Below are 9,217 nucleotides of genomic sequence, written 5' to 3'. Positions count from 1 at the left end.
AATCTGAAATGAAATCCATAGGTAATATAAACCACTTAATCTCATGATTTCTAAACATCAGTATTATGCCATAATGTAAGGAGAAATAAAGAAAAAGTATTTTATGATAAGATAGTATTATTTCAATATGTAAATGTTTGGCACACAAATTCACCAACAGTCATAACAAAGTTGCAGATGCCTCTATCTATGAACATTATCACTGGGAATGTGACAACTCTACATTTAGACTAATACAGATGTGTCATATTCAAATATCTACAGTGGTGCCACAGGTGACAAGATTTTTCTAAATAGTCAACAACTTGGTAAAATTTGGAAAAAGCAAAGTACAATACTCCATCGAATTATGTCGTAGTTTTATTCCTGGAAAATTTTCATTATATGTTATGTCCTTGCAGAACATGCCTTGTGTTTATACAGAGTAGTAAGACATTAGAAAGTTGTGTGTATTGTGGGGCAGTTCTTTGATCTATAGAAGTGTCCTTGTATTGCAAATATCTAGTATCTTTGGCCACTACCCAATGTTTACCATTATCATACCCCCATCATTATGTTAACCAAATATGCTTTCCCGTTCTTCCTGAACGTTTCCTAGGAGGTATGTACCTCCTTTGTTGAGTCTCAGTGATCCTCTTTGGAGGATCATCCTTTAGAATGATCCTCTAATACAATGGCACTTGTAATTGAAATACTTGCTTCACCATTACATCTTAGTTCCTGATGGATAATCTTTATCAAGTCAAGGAATTTCTATTACTAGTTTCTACTCATTTTTCTTTTGTTTCTGGAATGTGAGTTTTAACTTTTATTAAATACTTTCCTAGTGCCTTTTGAGATGATCTTGGGATTATACTTCTTTGTAAATAGAATGATTTATATTAATAGCTTTTCTATTATTTATCCAATAGTTTTGATATAAATTATAATACGTTAAAATAGCTGGAAAGTTAAACCCCTTGGTTTCATTTAGTTTTTATATTTTTCTTTAATATACTTGCCTACATACTTTGTTTTTAAATCAACTTTTTGAGGGCTAATTTGCATACAATGAAATCCATTTATTTAAAGTATACAGTTCAATGAATTTTGACAAATTTATATACCCATGTAATCACCACCATAATTTAGATATAAAATATTTCCCTTATGTCCTTTTATAGTCAATTTACCTCCATCTTTAGCCCCAGGCAACTATGGGTCTGCTTTCCGACAGTATAGATTAAACTGACTTCTTAGAGTTTCATGTAAATGGAATCATACAATATATACCCCTATGTCTGACTTCTTTCCTTCAGCATGTTTCTGTGGTTCACTCATGTTTTGTGTGTATCAATAGTTTATTCCTTTTTACTGGTGATTAGTATTCCACAGTTTTTCATCTGATGGACATTTGGGTTGTCTCCAACTTGAGCTATTATGAATAAAACTGCTATAAACATTCATGTACAAATCCCAATGTGAATATGGGTTTTCATTTATCTAAGACTGGAATGGCTGGCTCTCGTGGTGTTTAACTTTATAAGAAACCACCCAACTGTTTTTCAAAATGGTTGGAAATGGTATATTCCCATCAGTAATACTGATTAAAGCCTAATTCTTGCTTTCAAGCAGGTCTCTGTCCCCAGGATGGAGCTAGTCTACCCTCTCCCAATCTTTGGCTTTCTATGGATGAGTGGATGCCTACATTTGAGAGAGGAAGGCGGAGGGGAGGGAGGGGAAGGTGTGGGACCGCCATTTGGGTATGATGAGTTACGTAGCAGCCCATTTGTGGGCGTAGCCTGGGCATCTATCTTCTCAGACGATGTGGCAGTGGCTCCAGATTCTCACCTTGGGACTTGATTCAGCACGTGCTGAACAAAGATAAATACTAAAAGGACATGGAAAGGGACAGTCGACAGAAAGGGCCCACTGTCATGTACACGAATGACCCTTTGTGCTTGTCTTTTATAGGATGGGAGTCCTCAGCCACTTTCTTTTTCACTGTCAGAGAAGTGTGTCTTGAGACTTAATAGCATCCCCTCCCCCAGCCCTTCACCATATTCCCAGCCAAAGAGGAACCAAAAGTTCTGCTGTCAAAAGGGGAAGACAAGGTGAGGTGACTATCCCCAGACAGTAAAAACTCACATAAAACTAATTTCATGCTAACACAGCCCCATGTAGCTAAAGTCGCTGGGTCTACAGGATGTGGGTCTTCCAGTTCTTAGACTAATAGGCCAGGGCAGTTGTATACCATTATTTCATCAGAGTTTTCCTGTGGCATTGTGGGCAGCTGCAGGCTCTGTCTTGCTAAATCATCTCAATGTTACTGAAGTGGACACCAGAATGTGCTGATAGATACCCCTTCAGAAGGACTTATCCAGCTGCAGGGAGTGCTGTCAGCAACAGCTTCAGCTGTCATCCCCCTCACAGATGGCTTCAGCTGCAGAGAGCTGCCTTGTCCAAGGGTGTGCCTACCCAGGCTGGCCTACTGATAGTGGGGGTAAGGGAGGAAGGGCTGAAGCCCAGGCCTTTGGGACCAACATGGCATGGGCCAATTCTGATGGTCTAGTTAACTCTGGAGCTCCAGTGAGGTTGGCTGAAGCTGTCCAATATCTTGACTTCTTCTGTCCACTCTTGTTCCTGCCTTCCTTCCCTTCCACAGATGTTACTTCCGAGGGTGCTTCCTAGTAAGCATTCTGCACACTAAAGTCTGTCTCAGAGTCTGCTTCCTGGAGAACACACCTGGGACAATGACTTAGTAAAAAGTAAGCTGTGAACTTGTATGAACCTATTTGTGCAATGAATGAATATATACGTCCAAATGAATAGAAGATTTGTGGAACCATACCAAAGATACTGTTAAAAATAGCTACCTCTAGGGACAAGGACTGGGATATTTGGGGAGTGGCGAGGTGTTACTTTATACTCTTTACTATAAACATGAATTACTTTTTCTTTTGTAATTAAAAGAACTTTAATTTTAAAGAGACATTGGATTGCAATATACAGAGTTGTCACAGCTACCACTTGAGGAGCGCCTCCGCACCCTGTGCTTTAGCATGCATCTAATCCTTGCAACAGTGCAGAGAGGTGGGTCTCATTATCATGCCATTTTACAGAAGAGGAAGTTGAGCTTCAAAGGTGCCCAATGACTGGTCCAGGAGCGCCTGTCACCAAGCAGTGAAGACAGAATAGACTCAGGCTCCGACACCAAAGTTCAGGCACTTTCTGAGCTCAGTCAGGGTGCATGTCTTTCTGTCAGCTCAAATGACACCCTCTATTCTGAGTGGACAGTGTGGTGTGATGGAAAGGACAGTGAACCGGCAGATGAGACCCAGCTTCTGGTCTTGCTGCCATCATTAGTGACCTCTGAGTCATTTACTGTCTCTGTGCTCATGTACCCATAAAAATCTGAAAGGCAGTTTGGTGTAGAGAGATTGAAGGGCTATTGGGGTTGACAAAGCTGAGTCCTGCTAGTTACTATGTGATTTTTTAACAAGTTCCTTAACCTTTCTGAGCCTCAGTTTTCTATTCTCTAAAGCAGAGAAAATGGACTGTAAGACTCAGGGTTGTTATGAGAGTTAAACAAGGTAATATAACAGCACTTGATACATTGTAGGCACTCAGGAAATAATTTCCTCCTGCTTGGGATGTAAACTTTGGTCCTTAGGGTAAAGAAAAAGTGTCCATAGTTTTAGCATAAGTAACAACACTTAATTTGTTAAAGAAAATATATTTAATGAATGTGAAAGGATTGGTTTGGGATTCTTTTGTGGATCAGCAGAAGAAAGGAACCATTTTTCTCATGGCCATTGTTTAATCCCCATGAGCTCCACGTGAATGAATGATCTCCGAGGGCGATGGGCTACGCTGGATGGGAACTGGGAGAGCAAGAGATATCACCTGTGTGAAGTGTGAAGTGTGGAGAGAAAAAAATTAATCCCTAGATTTGGGAAGAGGGGTGCTGTAGTGGATCCAATGGTGCCCCCCCAAAGATATGCCCACGTCTTGACTCCTGGAACCTGTGAATGTGACATAATTTGGAAAAAGGGTCTTTGCAGATGGAATGTCAAGATGCGATCATCCTGGATTATCCAGTGAGCCCTAAATCCAATCTCAAGTGCCCTCACAAGAGACATGGAAAGGAGACATGGGGACAGAAACTCCATGTGAAGACGGAGAATTAGATTTGGGTTATGCAGCCAACACGCAACTCCTGGAACCACCAAGGAGATGGCAAAGGGAGGATTCTCCCCCAGCCCTTCAGGGGGAGCATGGCTCTGCCAAAACCTAGGTTTCAGAGCCTGCCCGCAGCTTAATTTCGTACTTCTGGCCTCCTGAACTGTGAGAACACATTTGTGTTGTTTTAAGCTCCTCACTTTGGGGTGATTTGCCACAGGAAATAAACCCAAGTGCATGAGAAGATTTCAGTACCAGCTCTGGGAAAAGAAGTAAGATTAAAAGACACTGGAAAAGGACTAATTTGACTAAATATTTAGTGTTAGGCAATAGGATTCAGACCTCATGTAGATGACATGTTGACCTTCTGAAACAAAGTCACAGGAAGAGGGAAGTAGGTCGAGTGGAACTGCCAGGAGTTAAGGGCAGGAAACAGAAGAGGCCGTGTTTCGTGAAGTGAGAGACACACCATTTCAGATCCTGCCCCAATAATGGCAGAATGGATTTTCCAAACACCAGGAAATCAGACAGGGGCATACAGAGATGTGAGCACATTTCTGTTAGAATAACAAAAAATAAAAAATGTAAGAGGAGTTGGTCAAGAGGCAGAAAGGGCTTCCTTTCAAGGAGCCAATGAGTACAGACATGTGCTTTCCTCAAAGTCAAAGGTTTGAGAGGAACAACTGGCTGGTCTGTACTGAAGGATCTCACAGAGAAATGAATCCAAGAGAAAGAGTGTGAAAACAACCTAAATGTCCAACACCAGAGGACCGGCTAAGTGACAGCACAGTCACACAATGGGACACAATGCAGTCACTAAAGATAAGACTGCAGATTAATATTCACTGAAGTGAAAAATGTTCAAGACATATTATTACGTGCAGAAAGCAAGCGATAAAACAGTAGGTCCAATATAATCCCTTTTCTCACGTGTAACATAGAGATGAAGATAATAGTACCCCCCTTATGGGGGTGTTTTAAGAATTTAATTAATTAATATATGCAAAGTGCTTAGCAGTACCTGGAGCATGTAAACGTCATACAGCATGATGATTATTATTATCATCACTTCTTTTAAGTATTCAGGTCAAGATTCTGACCCCTGGGGTGTTTTGGAATTCAGAATTTTTCAGATTTTACAAAGGTGCCTACTTACGGAACACATTCAGTGTGTCTGAGGCAGCAGCAATTCACAGCCAAACCCATTAAAATTTCTGCAGTGAACCATGACTATTCACACTAAGTGGGATAACTAAAGACTATAAATAGCATCACATCAGTCAGGATCAGGTTGTACGGCCAAAGAAATTTGCTGCAGACTTAGAAAACAAAAGCAAAACCAAGAAACAGCTTCCTGTTTCCTGAGGTTTTTACTTTCTGGAATTATAGATGAGGGATTGTCAGTCTGTGTTCTATGTAGGCATCAGGAAAGCCTGAAAGCACTGCATTGTGACAGTGCTGTTGCTGGTTGATGGAGTTGCAGCCCGTTATTATTTTTGCCTTTTGACGTTGTTGTGTTTTAGTTTTTCTGCAATGAGTATTCATTATTATTATTTTGCCTATAGTTTCCTGAATTTTAATCTATTCAGGTAAATTTAACACAGGAGGAATAATGCATTTGCTCCATGGACCTCAAAAGGATCTTAGTCAGCACTACGTTCACAATTCTCATTTTCGCCCTTAAGAAAATATTTTTCTAGTGAATGTGGAACACTTAAGGAGATGGAGTGGATTTTTCAAATCCTTTTCTTGGGTCTTTAAGCCAGTCCCAGACAATAGTCAATATCCAGGAAGATGAAGAACCCCAGAACCTTAACTTAACTAGGGCTTACCTACTATCTCCTGCTAAGTATGTACTGGTTTTATGTTAAAAAGTAAAACAACAATAACAGCAACAACAAACTAGAAAAGAAATTGTGAGAATGTGGGGGGAGAGAGGGGGAAGTCTGCATGGACAGAGTCAATGGAATGAAGGAAAAAGGAACAGGTGAGGCAGAGTGCTCTTTCCTGCCTGCTGAGGAAGGGAGTGGGAGGGGGTTCAGCGGGGCAAGGAAACAGGTAGGAGGACAGCAAGTGAGCAGCAGAGAAGAGTGAACTGTTTCAAGAGCCAGGAAGGAGATGTAGGTAGTTGAGCAAGCTGTGGTCAGGTACAGTGGAGAGGCAGCTGCTGGAGGCTGACTTTGCAGCTGAGGAGAGGGCAGGGCCCCAAGGGGAAGTGTCCACGTCAAAAGGCCTGTGGAGGCCCTGCTGAGCCCTAGAGGCAGCAGAACTGGGGCCCTTTTCTGCTTAGCTACTTGGGCACTTGAACAATTTGAGGAGGGATATTACACAATCAGGAGGAAATTTCAGTGAATGTATGTAGAGTTTTCTAGTGGCTGAGAATTTCTTAGAATGAAAAACTAGGAATGTGAAAAAAGATATATGTATATGATTTTAAATAATATGTATTATTTCTATATAATATATAATATTATATGATAAGATTAGATTGCTGATTGTAGAGGGACTTCTGCCAGAAGGTTGGCCAGACTTGGAAAGGGAAGTGGCCTTAAGCCAATGGAAATCACAGAAGAACAGGGATGCAAAGGACTTCCAGAAAGTCTAAACAGAAATGGAGCTTTTGATCAGGCCAGTCATGGCGCAGACTTCAAAGACATCAAAAGGTAGAAAGTGCCAGGTGAGGAGGAGATCATGTACCCACAAAGCTAATGGTCCCAAGCTACTTGACCTGAGCCCTGCTCTGAGGACCCAAGTCCAACTGCTGGTGGGGGGAGGCTGAGGAGTGCCAGTCTCAGAGGAAGAAGACTCTCCCTCCAGAGAAAGCTCCAGGAGGCAATAGCCCTCTCACAGCTCTCAGAGGACCTGCACCCCAACTCTACTGTCAGTCCACAGGCTGCCTAGGACAGCACGCTCAGATTTCTTACCCAGTTACCAAGCAACTCACATGGGAATCTGGGCCTGCTGGGACGGCTAGCCCTTTATGGCCTCGTACTACCTGGGGCAAGCCTGAGTGAGGAGTGTCGGAGCAGCAGTGGTTCTTAAACTAGGCCGTGAGAAACCCTGGGCCAAGGTGGTCTATAGTTCAAACAGAAGTCTTATGCTTTTGCAGATAGAATGAGCTCTCTTTTAAAAAATATTACTTATTTCTCATGATAAAATTAATATATATTTTTTCATTAGAAAAATTAAAAGAAGAAAAGTAATCCATAATCTTAATTCCACATATTTAGGTATATTTCCTTCCAGGCTCTTTTTCTGTGATAGACTGATCAATAATATATTTACAAGTATAATTAGATATACTTATGAATAATAACAGTTAATTGCAATATATTATATAATTATAATATATTAATAATATGTCATACATTACATAATAATATATAATATAATATATATTATAATATTATATTAATAATAATAGTTCACAACATTATTAATATATTAATAATAATAAACAACATTTAGCTATCATTATTGTTTAATTAATATTTCTTGAATGGTTACCAGGGCCAACTACTGTTCTAAACCCTTTAGAAAGCGTACAATTTTCATAATAACCCTATGAGGCAGAAATTTTATTATTCCTATTTAACAGTAAAAGAAACTGAGGAACAGAGAAGTAAAGAAATTTGTCCAAGACCACACAGTAGTAAGTAAGAAGCTGGGATTCAAACCTAAATCTGACTGTGGAGCCTGCATTTTTAGCTAAGATATACACTATATCATATATAGTTTTTTGGTTTTTTTTTTTACTTTTATTTGCATTTATTTTTTGCAGCATTTATTCCCAGGCCATAAGTTTTTATTTCTTCTGGGATATCTTTTTCTTCTGGGCAACCTCCTCTTCTGGTTTAGGAACAGTCTGTTCTTTTTCAGTAAGGATCATCTCAATGAGGCAGGGAGAGCTCATGTATGGGTTGATCCGACCATGAGCTCTATAAGTCCTGCGCCGCATCTTGGAGGCTTTGTTCACCTGGATATGCTCAAGGACCAGAGAATCTACATCTAAGCCCTTAAGTTCAGCATTATTCTCTGCATTTTTGAGCATGTGCAGTAAAAATTCAGCACTCTTTTTGGGCCACCGACCCTACGTCCAGCCCCACTGTTTGGCCTGGGCACACCTACCAACTCCACCATTGTAACGATGGAATGGCACACATTGCTTCTTTAAAGTGACATCCTTCACATACTTGGTGGCTTTTTGGATATGCATACCCTTAATGGCCTGGGCTGTTTCACGAGTGTTCTTAAAGTGAACACGAAGATTTGAACCTCTCGACTTGCATGATTTTGTGGGGTTTTCTGGGTCAAGTGAATAGCGAACCATTTTTAGAGGTCACCGCGAAGACACCGGACCTCCGGAGTCGGGAACCACCACAGCCTGCCTGTACCCCCAGCCAGCCCCATTCCTAACCATCGCGCCCCGCTGAGGCCCGAGAGCACAGGGACACCAAGCGTGGGACTCCGACACGTCTCCCCGCACAGAACGCTGCTCCCAGGGAGAAATCAGTAGCCGCGAGAGTCCTCCTCCCGAGGGTCTCAGAATCGGCACCGCCAAGGCCAGGATGGCAGCGATAACCAGAGGATTCACCACTTGGAAGAGCCATATATAGTTTTGAGTTGAGGTTTTTCATTAAATATTATATTGCATGTGTTTCCCACATCATAAAATGAATTTACTTAATGTTAAGTTTTTGCCTTATAGCTTTTCGTAATTTTTTGGTCCCTGCCACCATTTGTTTATCCTAGAATCAAGTAGAAGAAAATAACTGATTTAGTTTAAACCTACATGTTTATTTAATATAGCTGTACATAAACTATGTATTTATTTAATATATCAACATTTGAGTGTTAAAAAGGAAATTGTGCTGCCCAGGAGCTCCACCCCATGACTAAAAGCAAACAAACACTCCTGTCATTTTCTCAAATTCTGCCTCTTCTGTCCCTCTGTTCCTGACCTGTAAGCATCTCTTCACTTATCTGGCCAACATTTTCTGAGCAGCTGTGATGTGCCAGTTAGTTGGGTCCAATGGTCCGTAGGCACAGTCTGGGC

General features: G+C 41.0%; 1 pseudogene; it reads right to left on the bottom strand.

Annotated features, from left to right (window-relative positions):
* Positions 1-7,945: 7,945 nt before the first annotated feature.
* LOC113623642 (60S ribosomal protein L17 pseudogene) lies at positions 7,946-8,546 on the bottom strand (annotated as a pseudogene).
* Positions 8,547-9,217: the final 671 nt, after the last annotated feature.

Source organism: Aethalodelphis obliquidens, unplaced genomic scaffold, assembly GCF_003676395.1.
Source record: "Aethalodelphis obliquidens isolate GAN/ISIS:26980383/991018 unplaced genomic scaffold, ASM367639v1 scaffold11, whole genome shotgun sequence".
In the NCBI taxonomy this organism is placed as follows: domain Eukaryota; kingdom Metazoa; phylum Chordata; class Mammalia; order Artiodactyla; family Delphinidae; genus Aethalodelphis; species Aethalodelphis obliquidens.
This window is presented reverse-complemented; position numbering and strand designations above follow the sequence as displayed.